The 27,996-nt window shown below is 43.6% G+C and overlaps 1 protein-coding gene and 1 long non-coding RNA gene across 3 annotated transcripts in view; one reads left to right on the forward strand and one right to left on the reverse strand.

The window, feature by feature from the left end:
* The window catches only part of C1H1orf21 (chromosome 1 C1orf21 homolog), a 219,491-nt gene extending 209,157 nt beyond the window's left edge, over nt 1–10,334 (reverse strand). The window contains exon 1 of one of the 2 annotated variants that reach the window (XM_041755340.1): nt 9,945–10,334. The gene's annotated coding sequence lies outside the window, so the exon portion shown is untranslated. The remainder of the gene's footprint in view (nt 1–9,944) is intronic. The other variant, XM_041755349.1, reaches the window with a different exon arrangement.
* Nucleotides 10,335–10,491: 157 nt separating this feature from the next.
* Nucleotides 10,492–12,110, forward strand: LOC121491026. Its single transcript, XR_005987829.1, has 2 exons — nt 10,492–10,805; nt 11,167–12,110. It is a non-coding gene; the product is annotated as an uncharacterized LOC121491026 (long non-coding RNA).
* Nucleotides 12,111–27,996: the final 15,886 nt, after the last annotated feature.

A 27,996-nucleotide genomic window follows, 5' to 3' on the forward strand; every position in this document is an offset into this window, starting at 1 on the left:
AAACTATCTGATCCAGCTTCCAGTCTAGATCAAACTACCAGCTTACAGGAAATACGAAAAACAGAAATGGTGATGAACACCAAGAAAGAAGATGCAATCAGCAAATTACAGAATGCAGAAAATCCTACAGAAAAAAAAAATCCGTTTCTTGAATACATAAACTGCCAGGAAAGAAACAGAAGAGGGAAAAAATAGAAAGAGAAGGTCTGTAAATAAGGACAGATGCATCTTTCAGGTGTGAAGATTGTTTGAATCCTGAATGTAACAAATTAATCATTAAAAATAATTACAGGCCAATCAGGAAAATTTGCTTTCTGATTGGATATCTGATATTAAAGAATTATTGTTAAAATTTTTTAGGCATGATAATGATATTGTGGTTATACTAAAAGAAAAAAAAAATCCTATCATTTAGAAATATAATCTAGTATGCACAGACAAGATGACATAATGTCTGTGATTTACGTCAAAAAGAACCAGTAGGTGAGGGGAAGAGAATGGGTGTGTGTGGCAGGAGGGGAAAATGAGTATGGAGAAAACAGAATTGGCCAGGAGTTGGTAATTAAAGGCCTGACTTTAGGGTCAGAGAGCTTGGTTTCCAGTCTTGGCACCACCACTTGATGGTTACAAAACTTTGGTCAAGGTCCCAAAGCCCCCGATGCTCAGTTCTTCTTTATCCATAAAGTAGAGTAATGTCAGGAGATTTCTCATGTTGCAAGCATTAACGAAGATAATTCATGTAATGTACTTAGCACAGGACCCAGGCACAGAGTAAGCCACCAAAACTTGTTAGCTTCTATTATTATTGTCAATTATTACCACTGCCATTCAAGATTATGAAGCTAGAGTCAAAACGTAAGTAGAATCGGGACAGAATGTGCTGAATTCAAAGCCCTCCTTCTTTCCAGTACATTAGATGCCTCTCCCACCTCTACCCAGAGTTTCTCAGTGGAGACTAAAAACAAGTAAAAATACTCTGCAATAAGAGTCTCTTTTGGGGACGCCTGGGTGGCTCAGCGGTTGAGCGTCTGCTTTTGGCTCACTGGGAAGGAGTCCCACATGGGGCTCTCTGCCTGGAGCCTGCTTCTCCCTCTGCCTATGTCTCTGCCTCTCTCTGTGTGTCTCTCATGAATAAATAAATAAAATATTTTCTTTTAAAGTCTCTTTTTCACAAGACAAAGCTTTGATGACATTGTTACTCATGGCTTCTAGAATCAGACAATGAGCCATCCTTTGTTATAGTGTTAGAGCTTCATGTGTCTCAACTGTTAATGGCTCCTCATCTGGTGGCATGTAAATACTCAAGTATTTTAACCCACTTCAATCAGTATGCACACTCATAAATTCACAATGATTAAACACTGGGCTATTTCACCATCCTCCCAAAATAATGGCCTCAAATTTTTGCTACATCAATGCTGGTGTAAATTATATAAAGCAAACCTCAGAATCTCAACATATAAAAGAGAAGAGGGGTAGAATTCTGAACTTGCACTCAGTGTAAGCTAACATAATACTACAGGGCTAAGTACCCATGTCTTGATATCTCCCATAAGATATATATTTCCACTTCTATTTAATAACAGAATTACAAACATTATCTTACTTCTTCATTGGGCCATTTCAATATTATTTTACTCTTCAATATTATTTACTTCTTCATTGGACCATTCTGACCACATGCGGATTCTTGATCCACCCTCCCTTATCCTTGACTCTAGGCTCGCCTGGTTCTCCTGTCTCTCTGAAGGCCTGTACTGCTCATTCTCTTTCACTATCCTGTTCCATCCATAGCCCTAATGGTTGGTGTTGCCTGGAACTCACTGTTCAGTTTTCTTCAACCTACTTTCCCCAGGCAATCTCATACCAAACCATACAGCTTCAACTACCAAATTTACAAAAAGTATTTCTCTTTCTTTCTTTTCTTCTTTCTTTCTTTCTTTCTCTCCTTTCATTCATTCATTCATTCACCAAATATATGCTAGTCCCCAATTGTGTGGTGGGTGTCATGGGGATACAAGAGAATTAAAAACAGATATAGTCTTACCCTCGTGGACCCTACAGTTGGGAGGTGGAGGTGAATAATCAGATTTGAGGAATCACAAAACTCAATCTGCAACTATAATCGTAATAAGTACATACAGACAAGATGTGTGCTGCAACTGGAAGACAGAAAAGAGGGATCTAACCTCACCATGGAGGTTAGGGAATAATTTCCTAAGAAACATTCACTGAGACCAAATCCACAATTCTGTCCCAAATCTCTCTTTTGAAATCTAGACCAGGGATCCCTGGGTGGCGCAGCGGTTTGGCGCCTGCCTTTGGCCCGGGGCGCGATCCTGGAGACCCGGGATCGAATCCCACGTCGGGCTCCCGGTGCATGGAGCCTGCTTCTCCCTCTGCCTATGTCTCTGCTTCTCTCTCTCTCACTGTGTGCCTATCATAAAATAAATAAAATTTAAAAAAAAATTAAAAAAAAAAAAAAAGTTGAAATCTAGACCAGAATTTCAAGATATCTCCATCTAAAAGAATAGAAGCACCAAAAACTCAACATACTCCAAACCAAATTAACAACCTTTCCTCCGGATACGTGGATCCCTTGTCCCAGGCAAAGACAGAACAATCTGTCCCAAAATTGTACAATTATCCTTTACTCCTTTCTTGGCTCTCCAGTCCCAATCTGTCACCAAGTCCCACCAATCTTGCTTCCTAATACCTTTCCTGTCTGTCCATCTTCTCCATTTTCAGGAATTAATTCAGTTCCCATCAGCTCTCACCTACTTAGTAGTACCAAGTTCCCTTGGCTGACTCCAGTCCCTATTCCCCTCCAGTCTCTGACCCACACTTGGAAGGAACTATCATGCAAATGATGTCTCTCCCCTATTTACAATCTTCCAGTGCCTCTCACTGTTGTATTTGGGGCAGTAAGTCAAAGCCATTTACCATGAAGCCTTGTGTGTGGTTCCTCAGCCTCCTTGCCCACATCCACAGGTTTCTGCATCATGTGTGTCTTCTGCCTAAAATGCCCTATTTCATCTTCCCTTTGTCCATAAATTCCTTTTTCCTTTATCCCCAAATGCCAGCCTGTGAACTAGTCTATGAATCCACAGTAATATGAGAAAAATAAAGTTTAAAAGCCAATGTTAGCCGCCCCCCAATATTTTTAGAAATGTAAACAATACCTTAGAGGACTCTTGTGTAGCCATTGACTGTCATCCCAAATACCTCTTTCTCTACGAAGCCTTCTACGACTTCTTTATTTGGGGGAATCACTCAATTTATTGCTCAAACTAGGAGACTTCGGGGGGCCAAGGGGGTATCTTAAGACCTATGCTGAACACTAGGCATTGACCAGGGCTGTCCCAGGGAAACCAGGCTGCACGGTCAGCCTAACTCTAGAGGGAATTGGCTGCTTTCTTCCCTCAACTCCCAAAGCAGCATCTATTCACCACATACCATGTGTTTGCAGTCAATTCACATGCTTGTCTGAGAAATCCACAAAGGCAGGGCCAGGCCTTTTTATCTATATCTCCAGCATCTCTTCAGTGCCAGGCACAGAGATGACACAAAGTATCATCAACAAAAGTAAATGTTTGTTTAATAAATTATCTGAGTAAGAAAGATTAGATGCCCTAATCATGGCCAAGAAAGGAATTTAGAAATTCCCATTATCTTTTTTTTTTCCCATTATCTTTTCTCATCCCACACTATACTTCCTCATTTGGTTAAAGAGAGTTCTGAATGGAAGCAAGGTCTTCACAGAGAAAAATTGGGAGCTTTAGACCACTGAACAGCTGTCAGCCGACCAACAGCCACTTATTCAGCATAATACATCCCCAGGGAGCATGACAGAGGATCTTATCATTTGGTGGGGCAGCAAATAAATACATAACTGAAAAATCAAAACTAACACTGAAAGAAACAAACATCAAGTAAGTGTTGCAGGCATTCATGGAAGGCAAGGGAGGAGCCACTCTTACTGTCAGCAAAGGGTCAGAGACAGGATCTAAACTGAGACCTGAAGATCCCAAGGTGGGGTTGGGGTGGGTGCTAGAAAGGCTGGCCACCAAGGATAAGCACAAGGTTTGTTTTGGTTGCTTGTATCTAGATTGCCATGGATTCCTGGCAAAGAAGCTAGAACATCTGAATTTTCAGCAAATATTAAGCAACTCAAAGAGGTTCCTAGAGTCTCATCTCCTTCATTAAAATAGTAATAGTAGCTTTCTGAGACACAGGAGATATATGTTGTTTCTTCCTGTATAACCTTTTAACTGTAAGAACGGTTACAAAATTATTTTAGGGAAACTGCTTCTGGCAGAACTTTCATATAGAACTGCTGAAGTCACCCCTTGGCATGTATTAACGATCTGTGTCTTTGAAAAGTTCTCTGTAAACCACAGCCTGGCAGCCTGCAGCATCTCCTTACTCTACACCTGGCCTTTCAATCTTCTCATGATAGAAATCGTACTGTCAATAGAAGGGTTCCACTGCACTGTAAACAACCATATATAGACCTCCTTGTCAACCAGGGGTTCAGGGAGAGGGTTTCAGGAGTAGCTATGATATACATGTGATGACGGGCATGAAAGAGGCCCCCAAACTTGAGTGAAGACTAAACTTATTACCTTTTCTCTACCCAGCTCAGGTGGGGAAAATCATAAGTCACCAAGTGAGGTGGAATACATCGTAACATAGGGTTTACCAGTGAACTAAAACTACCATGGTATCCATCTAACTCAAATAAAACAACAATCCATCAAAGAAAAGGAATTCTTACTTAAAAACCATTTTCCCTGCTCTGCTTTAAAGCACCTTCTTCCAAAAGCCCTGGAGCACTCAGGATATTGCATAACTAGTGTTGGATCTACTTGTGAAGTACAATTTTATAAAAAGACCAACCCAAGTATATATGTAATGAGTCAATAGGAAATGTTTTTCTAGTAGTTGTCCCCATTAATACTTTTTCTCCCACTGACTCCCTACTGACGGGGCTGACCTATGCTACAAACTTACAGGGAAAACCAACAATATTAGGTCCTATTAGTTAACAAGCTAATAATATTAGCTAAAGAATCCTTAGTTGGCATAAATGTGTCCTGTAAGCTTATAAAATTTTCATTGAGAGCAGTAAAACCATAACAAATGAGGAAAAAAACTGGTTCAACTTATAGTAATATTTATTTAACCAAAGGAGAAAAAAATAAGGTAATGTGAAGATGACATTAAATAAACTGTCCCAGTTCTGTCATTAGGCAGTAAACTTTGGTGTACAGCAAAGCCTGTCAACGGTGCCATTACGAAAATCTTGGAATGCTTTTCATTTGCTGTCCAAATCTTTAAAAATAACAATAATCATTGTGCTGTTCCATTATTATTCAACACAATATGTAAAAGTTAAGTAAAGAAGTACTCCAGCTATTATTATGTGGCTTAAGAACCTTAAAAAATCCAAAATATACTGAAGTAAAAGGTGAAAACAAAGCCCAAAAAGATCCCTAAACTTGCGGGTACTCTAGTCCCATTTTTCTACAAGGCACAAGGCATGTGCACTTGAACTCATGAATGCTATAAATGCATCTGCTAAGCGGCATGAGCCTGTGAAACAGGCACAGGCAGGTATGTGCTAGAAGATCTAAAGCTTGATGGAGAGAAGTGGGTGGGAGTAATAAGGGAGGTGTGGGGCAAAGTAGGACAAGGTAGAGGGACCCGGAGGGCAGAAGGAAGAAGCTCCCCAGAAGCCAGAAGTCTATACTTGAACAGGGAGGTGGGCGGAGTGAAGGAGAAAGTGGGCCTGAAGATAAGGTTAAAATCCTGGACAAGATTATTCAGACACCAAATACTCAAGTCTTGCAGGCAAAAGTAAGGTGGAAGAATAAGAAGCGGGAGGGTCTTATGGATGAAAATCTGTGGGACAGAAGGCCATGTTAAAGTTCCAGAAAGGACTAAAAGGTGAAAGGGACATTTGGGCAAAGGAGTAAGGTAAGAGGCAGCCCGAAGAGAGAACAGATGAAGGGGCAGAGCCACAGGATGCCAGGAGCCTGGTGAGCTCCCTGCATGAGATAAGTCTCTATTTTCTTCCATGTTATTTTAGAGGGAGCAGCAGTGACTAGTGATTACAGCCTCCCTTGGGAAAACCTGGTAAACCAAGACCTGGGGCGACCTGAGCCTCCCCATACCCTTTCCCCTACTCCTAGATCCAGGCACATTCCAGGAGAGATTCCAGCATGGGAAACCCTGAGTGCTACGGTAAGAGCACAAAGTCCAGTAAGACAAGGTACATGAAAGTTCTCTGAAAACCATAAAGCGTCCCATTAATATGACGCGTTATTATTCACCAAACTCCTTGAACAAAAAAGGTAAAGACCATGGTCATAAGTCACACTCGTGAGGGAAGAAATATCTGTCAACAATATAATCCAAACAAGATGCCCCTAAGTAGAAATTCCAGTAATTTGAGGGGGACATGACGCTTGGTACGTTTACTTGCCCGTCAAATATTCTTCAACAATTAAAAACCCTATCAGAGGCTGAATATGGAGCTGTTAATAAGCTATCACACTGATTTATTGAAATGGCAGTCTGTAGCTAATGTATTTCCAAGGAGTTTTTTTGACACGTTACAGACCTTAACTAATTAGATTAATTCAATTCAATCACTCACTGAGTAATTTCCAAGTACAAGGTAGTGCTGGTTACTGTGGGGCTTTGCAAAGATGACCCAAACCTGCCTGCCTTCCAGACACCTGGTCAATTCATCTTCTGTTCCCATTGCAGAAGACGGGAGCTCTCTCTCCTTTTACAAGTGGCGATGTTAGGCAGTCTACATTCTGTGCCTGCCCTACAACCGAGGAAATACATTTTCCAGGAACACATTTCACTTAAAAAAAGGTCAAGAAACTTCTTAATACCTGCTGACTGAGGACGCTTGGGTATTCCTTTCTATGTTCATCCTAGCCCAGCTTACATCCAACCACTCTTGTCATGATTGCATAACCACGACATGTCAAGTTGTTTCTTGTTGCAACTGTAACTTGTAAAATTAAACTTCAGAACTGAGATAGTCAAGCTAAATAATTGCCTACTTTAAAAATATGTGTACGTATAATTTGCATGCCACTTTAGATAAGCCCTTGAATTATGAGCTTTTAAAGTCACAACTGTCACCAATTTCCAAAATACAGTTTCAGTGTTGCAATTCTCCCTGCAGACAGGCCCTACCCATGTCTTCTCAGTTTTCCAAGCAGTATGTTATCCTGCTCTATTGCAATCTGTTTTTCATGTTTTAACAAGAACTTAATCACAACATTTACCTCTCCCATGCTATGGGACTTCTGAAATTCCAAAGAAGGACCATAAAGTGGCCCTAAATACACTAGTCTGTGCTCAAGCAGCCCCAAGTTGTACTGATAAGTTCCAGGGAAGCCGGGGATATTTATCACACTCAGGACCCCATCCCCAACCCCTTACCCCCCTGCCCTGTGACTGAGTCCCTGCCCTGTCCTGCTTCTGACCTCCTGGGAGGTGCCATGACACTCCATCTCCCAGCCTAGGGTGTCTCATTCTCTTGAGAGAAAATAGCCAGTAGAAAGAGGGCCGGCCATGAAGAGCCTGGAGCAAGCCACTGGAAACGTAACAGTCAAGGCTTGCCGGGCGGAAAACCCGGCACAACGATGAGGCACCATCTGCCTGGAAATGATACTCCTAATCGGCCAAACCACCTTCCTCCTCGGTAGGATTTTTTTAATCAGTCACAGCAAGTAGTACCAATTAACGAACAAGCTCTTGATTTGCACCCTGTGATTCTTCAAGAAGCTCAAACCACTTCAAACAGTGGCCTATTAATTCCCAGAAATCCATGTTAGATGATAAAATGAGATAGGGAGAAAGGGGTGGTGGATAAATTACCAGCCAAGAAAACAAAAAATGATCAGTTCTCTCCAAGAGTGAAAATGAGTCAGTGCTGCAGAGGGAAGCTAGAACCTCAGGGTTCTCCCAGGATGAACTTTTAACATTGGATAGAAGACTTCCCCCATTAACCAAGGCCATTTTTCTTGGGGCATATGCTCCAATGGAGGTGAGCCTGACAACAGAAGCACCCACTCCTCCTCAGGCATCGACTGATCCAAGAGCTTAAGTTTGCTTGTCTCTGCTGCTTTGTCCAGCAGCCCTCCAGAACTGTTCTCTTAAATCCCATCTGCCCAGTAAGAAACACGAGGGGAGATGACATTTCAATGCTGCATTTTGTGGTCCGTGAAAGTGCTGGTCCACCTCAGATAAATACACTCAGATGTCTTATCAACGACACTTCACAAGGGGCAAAACAAAAACAGGTGATCTGGTCTAAATTAATGTCCATGTCTGTTCAATTGTATTTCCCAAAGAGCCAACACAGAACACGTCCTATTGACCCTACAATCCGGCTCTAGAAGTACGAAAGAGGGGAGAAAAGCCCCCAAATTGAGCATCCTGGGCTGAAAAACCCTTCAGAAACATCAGCTCCCCCTAGGAGAGCGAAATAGCTCAGACCCACATTACCCTTGGTTTTCTTCTACCCTGGTACATTCCAACTCTACCAAACTGAAAGGTTATTATTAGGTGAAAGGTGAGTCCACCCCCTTGAGTAGGAAGGTTTTCATAACCTCTCTCAGTGTAAAATGAACATGCCACTTCCCCAAACGGTCCATAATGTTTCCTTAAAAAAAAAAAAAAAGTGTTTCATGGAATCTATGGTGTCAGCCCCCCTCCCAACGTCTGAGTCAGAGCATGTGTATGTCTTCAACCAAGGTTCTGGATAATCAGGGTGTATCACTTTCAGAGTTGCTCCAATAGCTGAACTTATGGCTGTCTTCCAGCCACACACACCACACAAGCACTATCTATTTTAAAACAAATTTCCTAACCCACACGCGATTGGAAGGTACCTTACACAGAGGTAGGCTCCCCACTGAAACAAATCGCTTTCTATCTCCAACTGTGTTTGTCATCACTCAGGATTAATGCGTGTTTCTGTGTATGTATTTTTATCTCTGACCATGTAACTCCTGGAGCAAAAAAAAAAAAAAAAAAAACACACACACACACACAAAAACCACAAAAAACCCACCTCAAATTTGACCAATGTGCCTGAGCCAATTCAGAGCTTTTAGAAGAGGAATGAATGGGAGATGAGAGCCCTCAAGCCCAGGGACTTCTCTCACACAAACAGTAAGTGGTAGGGGCGGGGGTGAAAAAATCCCTCCGGAGAGGGAGGAGGCAGGGAGGATGGATGATCGAGGAGGACAGCAGCAGCCGAGAGACTTCGCGAACTGCCTGCAGAGGAGAGTGAAACCTCCTCCGTGCACAATACCCAAGCACCCTCTGCTGCTGCCTCGCATGGGCACGAATAACAAACACACCGAGGTGGGCAAACAGATGCACCGAGACCAGCCACCCCCAAAAGGTCAAAACTTCCGAAATCCCGGGGACCCCAACACCCACCCAGACACATCGATCAGTCCGAGCGGGAGAAGGGACTCGGGAGACTCAGTGAAGGATTCTGAGACCTGTTTCGTTGTTGTTGCTGTTTGTTTTGGTTTGGGGGTTTTGTTTTGTTTTTTTTGTTTTTTTTTTTCCTTTTCTTTCAAGCTCTGGCTTGCAAAGTACGGCGGCTGCATGCAAGCCCGAGAGGAGCGGGCGGGCGGAGGGCGGCAGCGGGAGCGGTGGGAAGGGAGGGGTGTCTCGCACCAGCCACCCAGGCCTCGCTGTGACGAAAGTCGTCAGCAGCCCGACCGCATCCCAGCCCCTCCGCCCCGCGAGCAGGCGCCCCCAGCCCAGCTCCCGTCCCCGCACCGGCAGCCGCGGCCCCGCGCCCGCAGCGCCCCCACCGCGGCTCCCATCCCCGCCGCGCGGCGGATCCCCGCAGGCCTCCCTCCAGCCCGCCGGGGCCGGCCGGGGGCCACGCTTACCTTGGGCGCTCGCGGGGGGGCTGAAGGTGGCAAGCCTCCCGCCCCCCGCCCCTTTCCTCCGCGCCGCGTCTCTTCCTCCCTCCTCTCCTCTTCCTCCGCCTCCCCACAGAGAGTCCGGGGGTCCCCCTCCTCCCCGCCGCTCCGAGTAGGCGCCGAGAGCCCCGGAGCCCGGCCCGCGTGCGTGCGTGCGGGAGGCCACGGCGCGCGGCCAGCTCTCCGGTCGCTGAGCGCGGCGCGCGGCTCCCAACTAAAGTGTGAAAGAAGCGGCGGCCGCGGGGCCGCGGCGCGGAACGTCCCCCCGGGAGTGGGCAGGGAGCGAGCGGGAGCGGGCTGCGAGCGGGCGAGGGAGGGGACCGCCCGGCGGCGCTGGAGGCAGGCGGGGAGGGGCGCTCCTCGCCCAGTCACTCACGCGGGGGGCGGGGGCAAAGGCCACGCCCCCGCCGCCGGCCACGCCCCCGCGCGCGGCCGCGCCCCGCCCCCCGGGGAGGAGCCTGTCGAGGCCGCGGGGCGCGCGGGGCGCGCGGGGCTGCGGGGGGAGGCGGGGGCTGCGCGGAGGTGTGCGCGCGAGCGTGCGTGTGTGTGCGTGTGCGTGTGCGCGTGCGCGGGGGCGCGGGACGGGAGGCCCCGGCGGGGACGCTGCGCGCGTGCGGACCCTGCCATCCGCGGGGAGGCGCGGGCGTGCGGGGCAGCTCCGCGCTAGAGCCCGCCCGCCGCGGGGCCGCGCCCGCCGGGAGCGCTCGGGGGGAGGGCCGGGCACCCTGGGCGCGCCGCGCGCTCCCCCTCCCCTCCCCGCTGCAGGGCCACAGAGCCGCCCCCACCCTGCCCTGGAGCCGCGGCGCCCGCCGGCTGGACGGAGCCCAGGTGACCCGGTGGACGCGGCCCTGGCGGGGGGTGGGGGGGGACAGCGGTGCGCCTCGGCGCCCCGGCCGGAGACTTCGCGCCCCGCTCCCCTTCCCCGCCCTTCTCGGCCTCGGGGGACGACCAGGGCGGAGGCCGCACGGGCCGGGCGCCTCCCGCGGGTGGGGGATGGGGGGAGGGTCCCGAAAGATCGCAGTCACTACTTTATCCGTCCAGGTCTCTGCGTCCCCCAGTTTCCCACCCTCTGGGAGAAGGTTGTTTTGCTTTGTTTTGTTTTCCCCCCTCTTCCCGGTCATCTTGGGTCTTTCGTGCGTGCCCTGAATTGATCTTTCACATTGATAGCGGTCGGACGTCTTTTGTGCAGCTTCTGGGCTCCTCGCTGCTGCTGCTGCTCCTGCTGCTGCTGCTGCTGCTGCTGGTGCTGCTGCTGCTGCATTGCCCCAGACACGTGAGGAATGCCGGGCCTCCGGAGTGAGGACACCCAAGAAAACAATAGGGGCAAAAGATACCCCCCTGGGTCTTTGCGGATTACACACGAACCAACCGAATCGTGTCTCTTTACACCAAGATGAAGTTGGACACTGGGAAAGGACACGTCAGAGCCTTGACAGTGATGAGACACTTTAATTGAAAAGCAAATTCGTAATTTAGTGTGATGAAATGAGTTCACAACCACCCATAGTGGCTGGGGAAGTCAGTCTTTTTGGGGAGGGGGGGGAAAAAGAGGGTTTTCCAGTGCTTTCTCTTTATCAATTTAAAAGACTGATAATCAGGTTGTTTTTGAAAATCTACTTGTGTTCTGTTCTTTTAAATGATCCATATTCTAGTTCGTTTGTCTCCTGGGAACCAGGATTCTCTGTAGTCTGAAGAGGAATGGTTAAGAAGGGAGAGACTAGGCAAATTAGGATTCCAATCAGGCACTGCCAGCCACCATCTCTATCACCCTAGGCAACCCACTTCATTTCTGTTAGCCTTCCCTTCCTCAGCTGTAAAATGGGATTGATGATACCGGCTCCTACCTCATAGGCTTGTTGTGAAAGTATGAAGAAAATAAAACGAGGTGCCAGTGCGTGTAAAACACTTTGCAAAATGACACATGGTAAGAACTCAAGAAATATGAGCTGTTATTTCAGATGTGTAGTTTAACCCCAAATCTGGTAGACTTTTTTTTTTAAATCTTTGCATTCTTTCTTAAAGTTGGGGGAGGGATCCATCTGCTGGGTTTATGCAAATGTAGTCAACCCTTTTCTGGGGTTTTTGGGCCATGCCTAAGTGGCCCAAAATGAAAGAAATAGATGATGATTAAGATGTGTGTGTGTATCTATGTAAAAGAATCCTTAGGGGTAACAAGCTTTTTCTGTGCACACTCCCCCCACCTCCATCCCTCATCTACACAGACCACACTGAACGAACCAACTCTATAAATGTTGATCCGTGTTGAATTCTATCCCTTGAGGGATAGACAACTGCCCTAGATAACTTCCTAGGGCAGAGAACAGGTTGTATGTTAAGTGTGTGTTTTTCAATAGACATTATATATGGTAGTGAGGTTCTCAGGATAGTCTGCAAGTAGTCCATGGAGGGAATCTGTAATGAAATGATAGTGTTGACCAGAAACAATCCAGGTTTAATAGGGCTAGAAGCACAATTTGGGCAGCCAGATGTTCTAGTCATAGAAGATCAAAAGTACAGAAACCCCTTAGAAAGGTTCATGTAAAATGAGGGGTCAGGAAACTTAAGCTCCTTTTAGCTTTTTTAGTAAACACTCTTTGGTGCTGTAATTTTTGTAGAAATTAACTGCTTTGCTAAACATTGTTTTAGTGAGAAAACTCATTCTTCCTTTCACCTGGGATCCCAGGGACACCTCCTAAATCACTCCTCCCCACCACATCTGGAGGATGCAAGAATAGAGACTCACCACACACACACACACACACACACACACACACACACACATACTTTCTTGCAGAGCGTCATGGAAGACAGTGTGACTGTGGGGACAGTGGAACCTTGCTCTTGGCAAGATCTGCAGAAGAGCACAATAGGAAGGCAGAGGAGGGTAGGCAGGAGGGGGCACTGGGAGCCAGAGAGGCAGGGATGCAGTGCAAACCATGCAAGCGTGTTTGGTCACCACAAGCTAAATCTACTAGACGTTTTATTACTGAATAATCTCTAGCTGTTCATAATTATTAAGATAACTATAAACATATAAAAATAATGAAAAACATGATTATCCCCTCTGATTACAAGTGATAAAATCATCACCTCTTTGCCCTCCCACCCCACCAGAATCTCTAAGTTCCATATCTTCAGTCTCACTGTAACTTTCAAAGAAAACTGATATCCTTATTGCTCAGAAAATTTGCATTTTTAAACATCAAAGTCCCTACTATTATAATTAACTTTCTTTTATTCCTGAAGCTTTAACTTATACATACTTGGCACTATAAGACCATTCACAACAAATAAGTTGGAATTTTTTGTTTCTTATTTTTCTTTTAAATAGATTGAATGTTTGTATCCCCACCACCCCCCACCCCCCACCGAGTTCCTGTGTTGAAGCCCTAAGCTGTGTCATGCTATTAGAACTTTGGGAGGTGAGGTCATGAGGGTGAGGTCCTCATGATGAGATTAGCACCCTTATATGAAGAGAATATAGAACTCTCCCTGACCCCACGCCACCCACAACAAAGCCATCTGGAAATGGAAGCTGGGAAAGGGGTCATCCCCAAGAACCTGACCATGCTGGCACCCTGTTCTCAGTCTTTAGCCTCCAGGACTGGGAGAAATAACCATCTGGAGTTTAAGTCACCCAGTCGTGGCATTTTGTTACAGCAGCCCAAGCTCAGACATATAGATTCCTTTTCCTATTGACTATAAAAGGGAGGGGATCCCTGGGTGGCTCAGCAGTTTAGCACCTGCCTTTGGCCCAGAGCACAATCCTGGAGTCCCGGGATCGAGTCCCACATCGGGCCCCGGCTAGGAGCCTGCTTCTTCCTCCTCCTGTGTCTCTGCCTCTCTCTCTCTCTCTCTCTCTATCATAAATAAATAAATAAATAAATCTTAAAAAAAATTGAACTTGACTATAAAAGGGAAACCAAGGAAAATGAAGGTTGATTGGGGAAAAAAAGTAGTAAATACTATATACACCACCTCCTATAATATCTCATATTGATCAGCATGAATTCATTTTACATGATTTGTTTTTAAAAGGTTCTAATCAGGTTAATTTTTCTGAATAATCAAGTTAAAAGTAGCTTTGGCAGGATTATTCAGAAACAAGTGATCCTAAAGTAAGTACTGCTCTGAAACGTGCTTTCTTTGTATTTGCTCCATGCAGTAACAGCTAACACTGATTGTCTGCTGTATATACCAGGCATCATGTAAATCATAATGTATGTGAACTAACTCACTTCATCTTCTCCAACAATGCAATCAGATCCTACTGTTCTCATCATTCCCACGCAGATGTGGGTGGGAAAGTAGGGATAAAGTAATGATTGCAAGGCCAAGTGGTAAAAGCCAAGATTGGTTCTCACTAGTCAGATGCCAGAGCCCACATTCTGTTGGAAATATATTTTCTCTTCAATCTCCTCCACTTTTTTGCTTCACTTTTACTCATCCTTCAAGGCGAGGCTCCCAGTCTAAGGCCTAAAGGGAGGCATAACTGAGCAACCCTAGCCTTGGATCTCTGAACTTTTGTATAACCATAGTCTTCCTCCCTTGCTGAAATTTCACAATCTTATGCTGCTGGGGACCTTCCACATCTTTTATGTTAGCTCCACCACAAAGACCAGTAGCTAGTTGTTTGAGACTAGTTAGTTGTGTGAGTGTGTGCATTGAAATCTTCCTTTGGGGAGGGACCACAATGCACAGAGAGGTAAAGCACCCAACAAACGGTTGTGGATTGAGGGTTGTTTATGTACAGGTATGTTTATACTAGTTGATTCTAGTGACACCACACAGCCCCTTCAGAATGGTTGGGGCTACATCAGAGTAGGTAGTTTAAAGTCAGTGCTAACAACTTGCTAATAGTTCTAATTGGTCTCTCAATGATGTGTGAATTACTCTGAGTAACTTGCTTTTCTAGATCTGAAAATTATGACTCTGACTTACATCTATTTCTTTCTTTCTTGGGTTTCTCCCTAGGGTCGGTTATTTCTTTTATCTCACTTTCCAAATCTGGGTAGACAGAAGATGAAAACGTGTAACAGTCACTTGAAGCAGGGAGTGTTAAGAACCTATCACAAAGGAGTGAGACTCAGCCCCAGGCAAAAGAGAAGAATGAAGGAGGGTGGGACATCCAGGAGGGGTCAGCTACACCCCGAGGCTCACTCCAACCTCTCCACATTTCACAGCCTTGCCCAGATATTGGAAGTTAGCTTTCCAGCATGGCACGCCCCTTTTTCCAGGTCACACAAGAGCTCTGTGGGTGTAACAGATGAATCCCTAGATACTCAAGTCATCTGTTCAACTGGTATCAGCTTAGAATATAGTCCTGCTTCCAGCCTGTAATGTGTGAATGGTAATTGTTATTTCACGTGTTGGTCTTGTCTCTCCAGTAGATTATAAACTATGTGGGAACAGGAGATTTTGGTCTCTGAATTTCTCCATCACGCACACAAAACCTTCCATAATTTGGGCCCTGCCTACCTTTGAAGATTAAGTCCCAGATCCAGGTGCTAACTGGAGCTAGTTGGCTAATTTGCTGGTTCCCATCCATATTCCATTATTTCTACCCTTACGCCCTTACACATATTGTTCCCTCTGTGTAGACTACTCAAACCTCTTCATAGTCCAAGAACTCGCCTGTCAGCCGATTCAACTCTTTCTCTGCCATTTATTAGCTCTGTGGCCACCCACAAGCCGATCTTGACCTCTCTGAGCCTCAGGGTCTTCGTTGCCTCAAAGGGACCATACTACATATACAGAGAATTAAACAAAAAGGCCTGCCATTTGGCACATTTAAAGAGCAGACATGGATGCTTTGTAAATGGCTATTGTAATCTCTTGTTCTTTATGGTCTGACTTAAATGTCTTTTGTTCTGAGAAGCTTTCCAAAATCCCCCTTATCAAAATTGAACTCTGCCTCCCCCACCTCCTACTGAAGTTTTGGGCTTTTTTTGAGCCTTTGAGATTTGGTTTATCTGTTATAGTAGTTAACCAATTCTGACTAATACGTGGTAGATATGTATTTTGTAAATTGTATGCTTCGGTTGTTTTTTTGTACAGTCACATGACTGGGTAACCATCACCACTATCTCACTCTGGAACGTTTTTATCACCTCAAAGAATAGGAGGGTTTCATTTTTTCCACATTCACAGACACTTGTTAATACTGGTCTTTTTTGCACCTAGTGGGTATGCGGGAGTATCTCACTGTGGTTTTGGTTTGCATTTCCCTAATGACTAATTGTGTTGAACACATGAAAAGGTTGAAGTTTGCTTACACTTTTGTGATGACAGTTGCTACAGCCAGAACTTGTTTATCCTTCACATTTCCTAGAACCCTTTGCTTAAAGCTTTGTAAATCAGGGGACGCCTGAGTCACTCAGCAGTTGAGCAACTGCCTTCAGCTCAAGGCGTGATCCTGGAGACCTGGGATCCAGTCCCACATCGGGCTCCCTGCGAGGAGCTTGCTTCTCCCTCTGTCTATGTCTCTGCCTCTCTCTCTGTGTCTCTCATGAATAAATAAACAAAATCTTTTTAAAAATTAAAAGCTTTGTAAATTGCGGAGCTCAAAATGTATTTATTGAATAAGTTATTTATTGCTGATATCACCCACTACGTATCCTGATGTGAACTGACTATAAGAGAGAAGAGAGGGAACAAAAAAGTATGGAGAAAAGAATAAAGCAAAATATCAAAGAATATGATGCCTATTATTCTGAAAGTATACAAATTATATGTTGAATAATGCTTTACAGCTATTAAAGATATCCTGGTATTTTTTTTTTTTTTTATGATAGTCACAGAGAGAGAGAGAAAGAGAGAGGCAGAGACATAGGCAGAGGGAGAAGCAGGCTCCATGCACCGGGAGCCCGACGTGGGATTCGATCCCAGGTCCCCAGGATCGCGCCCTGGGCCAAAGGCAGGCGCCAAACCACTGTGCCACCCAGGGATCCCAATCCTGGTATTTCTACCAGCTGATCTGCTTTCATTGTATTTTTTTCCTTCATTACTTGGGCAGCTTCAACAAGGAGGTATTATAGGCAAATTAAGACATTTTAGTTTTAAATGAGAAAAAAGAATTAAATGGAAAATGTAATTTTCAACTGATGCTGATAATTGGAGCACAAGGGCTTTACTCCTTCATGCTCCTTCAAAGGTTTTTTTAAAAACAGAGGCAAACATGTAACTCAATTAAAGTGCTACCACATTCTAGAAAATCTAAAAAAATATTTTTAGATATTTCCTTTAGATAAAATGAAACTTATTTGAAAGAAAAAGAGAGGCAGCCTCCAATTCATGAAATGCAAAAGCAGGACCCAAGTAGCAAGAAGAAGGAGTTTGCAGTGGAGTCTCACTGTTACCCATGCTGGAGAACCTGGAGGTACAGTACCCAGGGAGTAGCAAATTGATCCCTACAGAAACTTCTGGAAGTGTACCAACTGCCATACTCAGAGTTAGATCACACTGCAGTGCTCAGAACCAGCTGCTAAAGGGGACTGTTGGACAGAGGGCCCCACCCTGCCAACCGTGAACTACTGCACAACTGGAAAACTCACCCACTCCCCAGGGCTCCTCACTGTCTTAGTGATCTGTTGCTCAAGTTTCACATCTACGTCCTCAGGCTACTGATCTGATATGGCCCAGTCCCTTCTTCCAGCATGTGCATGGTGTTCTAGTGGGGCTTTGTTGACTGTAAGAAATAGAGGCTTAGAACACCTGAGTGGCTCAGCAGATGAACGGCTGCCTTGGGCTCAGGGCATGATCCCTGGTTGGGGGATGGAGTCCTGCATCTGGCTCTCTGTGGAGAGCCTGCTTCTCCCTCTGCCTGTGTCTCTGCCTCTCTCTGTGTGTCTCTCGTGAATAAACAAATAAAATCTTTTAAAAAATGAAAAAGGAAATAGAGGCTCAAGTATATCAGCTTGAGTCAGAGGGACCTGGGGAGAGTTACTGTAAGACTCTCTAAAAAAATCATGGAAGCAGAATCCTTCTGGAAATTCAAGAAAAGAACCCTAGAATGACCAGACTTCATGGACATCAATGTAAAGATGTGACTCCACATAGCTTCCACCTGTTTGTCCCATGATAAAGAATTGTAATGCCTCCTAAGCCTACTCATCCCAGGGGAAAAAAGCATTTCTTTCTTTTTCTTTTTTTTTTGTATCTGTAGGTGACGATGGATGTTAACTAAAGGTATTGTGGTAATTATTTCACAACATATGTAAGTTAACTTATTATGCTGTACTCCGTAAACTTATACAGTGCTATATGTCAATTACATCTCAATAAAACTGGGGGGAAAAAGAATTATAATGCCAATGAATGAGAAAGATATTGCTATTGATATATCAGATAAACTCTGATTCATATATATGTGTGTATATATATGTATATATATATACATATATATACATCAGCTGCAAGTTTAAATGTTACTAGTGTTTAAAGAAAATAGGGGATCCCTGGGTGGCTCAGCGGTTTAGCACCTGCCTTTGGTCCAGGGCATGATCCTGGAAACCCGGGATGGAGTCCCTCGTCGAGCTCCCTACATGGAGCCTGCTTCTTCCTCTGCCTGTGTCTCTGTCTCTCTCTCTCTCTGTGTTTCTCATGAATAAATAAATAAAACATTTTTTTAAAAAAGAAAATAAATATGATGCCATTTTCTCTGTATATAACTGGCAGATTTTTAAAAATTACTACCTCTAGGATTGAGGAAAGTTTAGGGAAACAGACACTCTGATATTACTGCTGATAGAGTAATTTATCAATATATATCAAAAGCTTTAGAAGTTTATATGCCCTTTGCCCTAGCAACTACTAGTCTTCTAGGAATTAATCATAAAGAGGTATCCAGAAATGTACAGTAATATATACCACACTGAAGTGTCTTTAATGATAAGAGGAAATGTGTATGCTACATTATACTATAAAAGAAGACATCAAATTGTATATATAATACAATCATATAAAGGTTAAACTTTATACACATATGTCTTGAAAAATATTAAAATGTTAACAATGGCGGTTTCTGTGGTGGAATTTGAGGTGACTGTTTCTTAAAATACGTTTTGTCAAAAAAAAATTTTTCCTTCCATTTTTCAAAGAGCCTGTTTTAATTTTATAGTACAGAAAAAAAAGGCTATTGAAAAAAGAGTCTACTCCTTTAAGAGTTAGAGAAATATAGCTACGGAGATTGGAAGTGACCTTAAAGATTTTTGATTCAAACCCCCATTCTGCTCACTGCCAGCCCATCAGCACTTCAACTCATACTATAAAGAGTGTATTTTGGGGTCGTTCTTTCTTCTTTATATATATTTGATTTTTAGCATTTTCGAAGGAGAGTTGTACAGATAATTCAAGGATCAGAACACGAGACCTGTGTGAATAGATAAAGATGCTGGCATTCTAAGGATGAGAGGAAGAAGTGGCTATTTTAGTCTTTGCTCTCTTGCAGCAAGTATTCTAGCTATATTCTTCTAGGTTGACCAAGCCTGTTGGGTACCAGAGATGGCTTCTGTGGCAGTCACGAAAATGCACTTGCAGATCTCCAACTAGAAACCACAGGCCCTAGCTTTGCTGAGCTCAGAAACCCATTGCTGTGTTTGTGTGGAGGCCAAGCTTCCCAGTGGCTGCTATAAGCCATTGACCGAGTGCATTAGAGATACTACAGCAGACCCATACCTGGGAAACACAGGACTCGTCGGACCCCTGACCTTGCCCCCAGGACACAGTGCTCTTTGCTGAACCATCCTCAGACTCCACAGCAGCAGAGGACACCTCCCCCAACCTTCCATCCCTCCCTCCTGCACTCCTGCTCTTAACTAGCTCTCCCAGGCTTCTCTGGGTCTCTTCCCATTTTTTTTTTCTTACTCAAGTATTTTCCCTAACAAAATCCTTGCATATTTAATTCCATCTTGGCTGTTTGCTTCTCAGAGGACTGAGCAAACTGAGCTTCCCAGGAGTCTTGAAATCCTAAACCTTGCTGCCCCCTCCCCCCACTCCTCAGAGTCAGCCACCATCATTGTCACCAATGCATGTCAGTGAGGCAGAAGGAAAAGAGTCGAAATGGGATTAACGGACAGACAGCCTGTTGCAGTTTCAGGCTCTGTGAGGTAATAGGCACAGATTTAGTCACATTTCATCTATTCAGATCCATCTTCCATTTCCATTACGGTGCATTTCTCATCCCAGCTTCTTGGAGTCTGGACAAATTTCTGCTGAACACACATTGACCAATGAGACCAGTGCTGTCCAGTAGAAATATAATGTGAACTACATGTGTAATTTTAAATTTTCTAATAGTGGCATTGGAAAATAAAAAGCAGGTGAAAGTACTTTTATTAATAAATTTTATTTAACTCATAGTATCAAAATGTTATTTCAGCACATAATCAATATAAAAATTATTAATGATATATTTTACTTTTTCGTGTGGTATATCTTTGAAATCCACCATGTATTTTATATTTATAGCACATCTCAGTTCAGACTAACTTAATTCAAAGGCTCAGTAGTGCCACATGACCAGAGGCTGTATTGGGTGGTACAGAACCAGACTGTAAGTGCCTTTAACATAAGAGTGAGGGTTTTTTTGTTTGTTTGTTTGTTTTTGGCTTAGAAGAGCAACTGGGACTGGAATGAGCACTTAATACATGCTTCATCAATACTTGGTTGGTTACTGTTTTTGTTGTTGTTGTTGTTAAATAAATATAAATAAGTAGTTAGTTACTGTTACAATATACAGAATGTGTGTGATATAAGGGTGTCTTACTCACATGGCTATTAAGGGCTAGGGAGTGATTTCGATGATGACCATAGGCCAAGGGGGGGACTGAGGTGCATGGAGGTACCTCTCAGCTCCAGGTAGTTATTTACATCTGTGGAGGTGAGTCCTTTGTGCTTTCTCAGAAGAGAACAGAAATCTCGATTTCCATGTGAAATCTTCCAGTCTTTAATGTCAGTGATCAACTCAAAATTAAAATGAATATGGGACAGTGTTTGCTTGTGGAACACACGTATTTGTGACTAATACTCTCCACTATATGTAATTCCTTTGAAGGCAGACAGAATATAGTTACAAGTTAATTAGTATTAGCAAGAGAATTAAACAAAACAATGATAAAAGCTGCCATATTGCTTTTTGTGGGAGGGGGGGAGGTGTCATATGTTCTTCAAAGCTTGGGGTAGCCTATTTCAGAAATGTTAAAATCCTGTGGTTTTTGGGATGCCTGGGTGGCTCAGTGGTTGAGTGTCTACCTTTGGCTCAGGTCGTGATCCCATGTCTGGCAATCAAGTCCCATAGTCTATGTCTCTGTCTATGTCTCTGTCTATCTCTGTCTTTCATGAATAAATAAATAAATAAAACCTTTAAAAAAAATCCTGTGGTTTCAGACTATGGGTTCTTAATCTTTTTCTTTTTAAAAGATATTTATTTATTTATTTATTTATTTATTTATTTATTTAATAGAGAGAGCACAAGTAGGCAGAGTGGCAGGTAGAGGGAGAGGCAGAAGCAGGCTCTGAGCAGAAAGCCTGATGTGGGGCTCTATCCCAGGACTCTGGGATCATGACTTGAGCCAAAGGCAGATACTTAAGTGACTGAGCCACCTAGGTACCCTTCTTAATCATTTTCTATGTGCATATGTATAGATAGATATGTCTTTAACATTTCCCTGTAGAAATATAGTTAGATGGAACACGACACTTTAAAATGCTTGATGTCACTACTGCTAATTGAACCCATGGGGCAGAAAGTGCTTATTTTAAATGAGACAATGTCAAATTCTTCCCACTCTGGGCTGTGAAAGAGCTTCAGCCTGTTGATAGAGAAAGCCTGTCGGGAAGTCACGCTGTGGTACACTATTACTGCAGCACACACCGCAGCTGTAACCCACACTCCCCAGAATTTGCCTGAGGTTCACAGTGGCCAACGAGCTGAGGACCGAACGCTTCATAGTGTCACCTCCAGTGAGGGTTGAAGAAGGAGCATGTCATAGGAAACACTTCCCTCCATAGTAACAAGTAAGCTCTGATATGAAATATGTTCCAGTTCTCCTAACCAGTATCATAAACATTCTGGAATGCAATCCTCTGCATCATCCAGGTTGATTGTCACATTCCTGTGGGTGGGAGATTCAGCACCAATTCTGTAGATCTGGGCTCCAAGGGCAGGGACCTGCCATTTCTCTTGGAGGTAATGCCTCAGAAGCCAGAATAAAACAAAGTGGCAAACTTCTGAGAGAAGAGTGGGAACCAGCATTCCCTTCACCACTGGTACTGACCTACAGTCCCTCCAGCAGAAGAGGCCATGAAGCTAGTCAAGAGAATAATTCAGGATTTAAACCAGGATTTTCTGATTCTAGGGCTATGATTCTTCCATGAAGCTCACTGGTTACTGGTCTTCATATTGTCCTCATTGCTCTCTGCCCTGCCACCCTGTTTCCTCACATCCTTCAAGTTATTTTAGATCCAACTGGACTTTGACATTGGATAGAGAGGTGGAATAGCAATGATTGCAACAGCTCATATGTATAAAGGCTTTTGGTCCAGCACTGAGTGTCTGACCTGAATCATTTCCATTGGATCCCCATGGCATCTGCATGAGTGAGATGCTATTATTATACCCACTGAACAGACATAGAAGGACACAGAAGTTCATAGAGTTTATGTCACTTACTCAAAATTGCAAAGCTAGTAAATGGCAATCCAGATTTGAACCTGGGTTTATTTTTTTACACTTACTTATTATACCATATCCTTCCAAAAGAATTTGAGGTTGTATAAATCATAGAATACATTTTTACAAGAAGAAATGATTCTAGCGGAAAGTGAAGGTAGGAGGGGAGACTTAGGGCAGGCTCAACTAAACCATTCTATACAGGGGTTGACACATCTAGACTAGTCTGTGTCAAAGACTAATTTAATTTAGGTTGTTAACTGTAAATCAAGGTAATATTTTCCTGGGCTCTTCATGCTTGGAGTCATCAATCAGTCCTCTCTTTCCTATGCCTGTCCAATCAGTTAGGACTTAATATTCTCAAATTTGTCTCTTCTCTGCCATCACTGCTGCTCTCCCAGTTCAGGTCCTCATCATCTCTTGTTGAATATCAAAGCAATTCCTCAATGCTTCTTCCCTCTGTCCTTTATTTTCTCCACTCTCACTGTACTCTGGTTGCTTTTACTTTCTAAATAAGTCTTTCTTCCCATTTTTAAAAAAAGATTGTATTTATTTATTCATGAGAGACACAGAGAGAGAGGCAGAGACATAGGCAGAGGCAGAAGTAGGCTCCTTGTGGGAAGCCCGATGTGGGACTTGATCCCAGGCCCTCCTCAGGAATCACAACCTGAGCCAAAGGCAGATGCTCAACCACTGAACCACCCAGGCATCCCTTTCTTCCCATTTCTTCTCTTTGTTCCAGCTTAGACCCCACTGTGTCTCATCTACCTGGATACTGTGGTCATCTAACCTGTCTCCCCAGGTCCCTGGCCTTGCCCTACTCAAATCTACCCTCCACACACCAATTGGAAAATATCTGCTTTCTGCTTAAAATTACATATTGCTCTTTGGTGCATCAAAAGGCACTATCAAAAAAGGGAAAAGGCAACCTGCACAGTGGGAGAAAATCTTTGCCAATCATATGCCTAATAAGCAATTAATATCCAGAATATATAAAGAACTCCTGCAATACTACAATGAAAAAGCAAACAACCCAGTTAAAAAAATAGGCAAATAGGAAAATAGACATTTTCTCCAGAGAAGATATGCAAATAGTCCATAAACCTATGAAAAGAGGCTCAAATCACTAATCTTTAGAGAAATGGAAATCAAAACCACAATGAGATACCACTTTACACCCATTAGAATGGCTACAATGAGACAAGAAAAGGGAGAAAAAAAAACCAGAAAATAAACGTTGGAGAGGATATGGAGAAACTGGAATCCTTGTGCATCTCTGGTGGGAATGTAACATGGGACCCTGCTGTGAAAGAGTTAGATGGTTCCTCAAAAAGTTAACCATAGAGTTGCAATATGATACAGTAATTTTACCTCCAGGTATATACCCCCAAAATGGAAAACAGACTGGGATAGATACTTGTGCACGATGTTTGTAGCAGCAGCATTATTCATGACAACCAAAAGGTGGAAACAACCCAGATGTCCATTAACAGATAAATGTATTAAAAAACGTGGTGTGTGTGTGTGTGTGTGTGTGTGTGTGTGTGTGTGTGTGATCCAGCCTTAAAAGATGAAATTAGGGGATCCCTGGGTGGCTCAGCGGTTTGGCGCCTGCCTTTTGGCCCAGGGCATGATCCTGGAGTCCCGGGATCGAGTCCCGTGTCGGGCTCGCTGCATGGGGCCTGCTTCTCCCTCTGCCTGTGTCTCTGCCTCTCTCTCTCTTTGTGTGTCTCTCATGCATAAATAAATAAAATCTTTAATAACAACAAAAAAAGAGATGAAATTATAATACATGCTACAAATGAATGAACTTTGAAAGCATTATGCCTCATGAACTGACACAAAAGGACAAATATTGTATAATTCCACTTATCTGAGGTATCTGAGTAATGGGCAAACTCATAGAGATGGAGTAGAACAAAAAAAAAAAAAAAAGAGATGGAGTAGAACAGTGTTGAAAGTAGACTGACAAGGGGGTAGGGGTAAAATGGTAATTCCCTGTTAAACATCAATTCCATGTTTAATGAATAGGGTTTTTGTTTGAGGTGATGAAAAGTTTTGTGAACAGATAGTCGTGATGCACAACAGTGGGAATATACTTCATGACACTGAATCGCACACTTCAAAATGGTTAAGACAGTAAATTTTTTGTGCATATTTTACCATGATAAACAACAACAACAAGAACAACAAACCTACCATCAACAGGATAAAGTCCAGGCTCCTTAGCATGGCCAATAAGAGCTTTTATGACACCTCTGCCAATACCCCAGGCTCACCCCCCATAAGTACCCCTATGGTAAGGCATTTGTACTATCCTCCTTTCATCATGGGGTTCCATGGCCCCCTCTTTCATTCAAATCTCAACTCAGATTTCTTTCCCCAGGAAATCCTCCCTCCCATTGACTCCTCCTGCTTTACTCAGCACCCTTCATCTCCACTGTCCATCTTGCTGAAACACACAAACTTCTACTCACCCCTCGACATGGAGTGTCACTGCAGTCCTTCTGTGAAGCCCTCCTGCCCCTTCTTAGGCAGGGTAGCTTCTCCCAGCATCACGTTCCTGAATTTCCCAGGGCTCTCTTCCCTTTGTGTGGCAATCATTAGTTCACCTCTCTGCCTCTTTCACTAGCTTGGGAGCTTCTCCGAGGAGGAGACCACAGCACCTCAACACACAGCAGTATAATGGAGTAAAAGGCCCACTCAGAAGTCCTTGCTGGATGACTGAATGTCTATGAATGGCCACATCTCAAGCCTTTTAAGTTTGGACATGAGAAGAAAAGACCTTTGTTCTCTAGAGAAATAGAGGAAAAATTTAAATGTACTTTTCCCATCAAAGCCTTAGACAGTCTTATTTGCAACTTATGAGAAAGTAGACTCTAAAAGACATCTCTGCTTTGTTTAATTTCATTTTTGGTTGATTGGTTCTCTGTTAGTTCTAAGGATATACCATAAAGACCAGAAATCAACATTTCTTCTAGCTTTTTTTTTTTTTTAAGATTTTATTTATTTATTCATGAGAGACACATAGAGAGAGGCAGAGACATAGGCAGAGGGAGAAGCAGGGTCCCTGCAGGGAGCCTGATGTGGGACTCAATTCCAGGACCCCGGGATCATGACCTGAGCCAAAGGCAGATGCTCAACCACTGAACTACCCAGGTGCCCCCATTTCTAGCTTTAAGAAGAAGAAAAATACTTGGGAGAAAGAAAGAGAAACTTTTAATAACTTCTAGAAAATGTGGTTCCTTAAAGAGGAATATTTCGCTCAAGCCATTAACATATCCTCACCTTAAATGCCATGTCTTATTTTTTTTCTGATTCGTACTAGCCAATCTCTGCCTTCCTAACATAAATCATTATATAATCTCTGCCCACTGTTTTCAGTTGTCCCTTTCAAAATCAAATGTTGAATGGCAGCCAAAGTCCTGAAGTATAAACTTCCACAAAAGTCTAATAGAGAATAATAAATAAAGATTTTGAATATCTATGACACACACACTGCCCTCTATTTTTTTTAAGATTTTATTTATTTATTCATGATAGACACACACACAGAGAGAGAGAGAGAGAGAGAGAGAGAGAGAGAGGCAGAGACACAGGCAGAGGGAGAAGTAGGCTCCATGCCGGGAGCCTGACATGGGACTCGATCCCAGGACTCCAGGATCATGCCCTGGGCCAACGGCAGGCGCTAAACTATTGAGCCACCCAGGGGTCCCCACACACACTACCCTCTAGACACTATTTATGCCACCTGCCTTGCCTTACATGGGCTGCCGTAACAAGGTACCATCAACAGAGTAGCTTCAAAGAACAAAAACTTACCGTCTCAGTTGTAGAGGCTAGAGCCCAAGGTGTTAGCAGGATTGATTCTGAGAGCTTACAGAAAGAATCTGTTCTGTGCCTCTACATCTGGTGGTTTTCTGGCAACCTATGTTATCTTTGTGTCTAGAAACATCACCTTGATCTCTGCCTTCAGCCTCACATGGTGTTTTCCCTGAGTGTGTGTGTGTGTCTGTATTTATTTTCTCCTTTTTATAAGGAAATCAGTCACCTTGGATCAGGAGGCTACTCTAGTCCAGTGTGACCTAATCTTAACTAGTTATGTCTACAGTGACCTTATTTCCAAATTAGGTCACAGTCTAGGAATTAGGATTTCAGCAACATGAATTTTGAGGGGCTGTAATCAACTCACAGCACCACCTCATTTAATCTTCCCAACAATCCACTGAGAAATTTGTTGTTATCCCCATTTCACAGAGGATGAAAATGAAGCTCCGTGAGATTGAGTAACTACCTCAAAGTAGAATGACCAGTGGATTGCAGAGCTGGGATTTGAAATGTGGTCTTTCTGATTATGAATCAGTTTCTCCTCATTATATAAGTGAAATACCATTGTTTACAGTCTCTGCCTGATTTCTTCTAGGCTTAGTAAATACCTGTCAACTTAGTGAGCCTGAGCCTTTTCACTGTTACATAATGATTTAGTTCTATTTCAAAATATTTAGTGAGTGCCTGCTACTGTAAGTATTTCAGACACTGGGTTCAAAGATGAAACATGGACCAGGTTTCAAGGCACTTAAAATTTAGTGGAAGAGACAGACATATCAACAAGCCACTATTTCATAAGGAAACCTGAAGGGTTAGATAGAGATTCAGACAACTCTGCTGGGAGGGATTAATATTAATCAATAGGATTCAGCCAATAATTTTTATATCTTCGCATGGATGACAAGGGACTGAGGGAAGCATATTTAACCCACACATTTCCGAGGGAACCTGGGTGGCTCAGAGGTTGAGCATCTGCCTTTGGCTCAGGTCAGTGATCCCGGGGTCCTGGGATCCAGTACCCCTCTGGCATCCTGCAGGGGGGCTGCTTCTGCCTCTGCCTATGTTTCTGCTTCTCCTTGTGTCTCTCGTGAATAAATAAATAAAATCTTAAAAAAAACAACACATATTTCCTTTGCTTTTGCATGCTCCCCCTCCTTCATGCGACTATCAGGGAAGTGTTATCCACCAAGGAATTAATTTCAGAAGCAGAATTAGCTTCAGAGAAGCCTGGTCCCAGCACGCCGTTCTTTTTCTCCTTTAAGGTCATTCAATCTCTCTCGGTGAAGAGGATCTGGTTCTTGAGACATTTAATCTTAGCATGAAGCAGCCTCCCTTCTTTGAGTCTGATGATGAAGTTTCCACAAGAGAACAAGAGGGCTTTTTCTTCCTTGCCCAGGCTCACCCTGAATGTCACAAATTGGCCCTTCTCTGGGGGAAAGTACACAAGCGGTTGAACAGAGCCAATCTTTTCTTTACTCTAGCTACCAGAATCAGTCTGATGGATGAAATCGTTTCAAGGAA

This window comes from Vulpes lagopus, chromosome 1, assembly GCF_018345385.1.
Source record: "Vulpes lagopus strain Blue_001 chromosome 1, ASM1834538v1, whole genome shotgun sequence".
NCBI lineage: Eukaryota > Metazoa > Chordata > Mammalia > Carnivora > Canidae > Vulpes > Vulpes lagopus.